Genomic DNA, 485 nt, shown 5'->3' with positions numbered 1-485 from the left:
AAGTTCATCCATGTTGCTGCAAATGGCAGTATTTCATTCTTTTTTATGGCAGAGTAGTATTACATTGTATAATTATACCACATTTTCCTTATCCACTCATGTGATGATGGACATTTACGTTGGTTCCAACTCTTGGCTATTGTAAATAGAGCTGCAATAAACGTGGGAGTACAGGTGCCCCTTCAACATGATGATTGCTATTCCTTTGGGTATATACCCAGAAGTGGGATTGCTGTGTTTTCAATAGAATTTGATAAGATGACTTTAAATGGAAGGATCAAAGGCCAATAATAACCAAGAAAAAAATTTTAAAGAATTACTTAAATGTAAATTCCATTGAAGACACAAACTTTACCACTGTATTCCTTGTGCCCAAAACAGTGCCTGGCACAGAGAAGGCACTCAAATACGTACTGGATCAATTTTTAAAAGTATGTTATTGGCATGCAAATAGATACACAGACCAGCAGAACAGAACAGAGAAC

Source organism: Galeopterus variegatus, unplaced genomic scaffold, assembly GCF_000696425.1.
Source record: "Galeopterus variegatus unplaced genomic scaffold, G_variegatus-3.0.2 Scaffold14683, whole genome shotgun sequence".
NCBI lineage: Eukaryota > Metazoa > Chordata > Mammalia > Dermoptera > Cynocephalidae > Galeopterus > Galeopterus variegatus.
Note: the sequence above shows the minus strand (reverse complement) of the source record.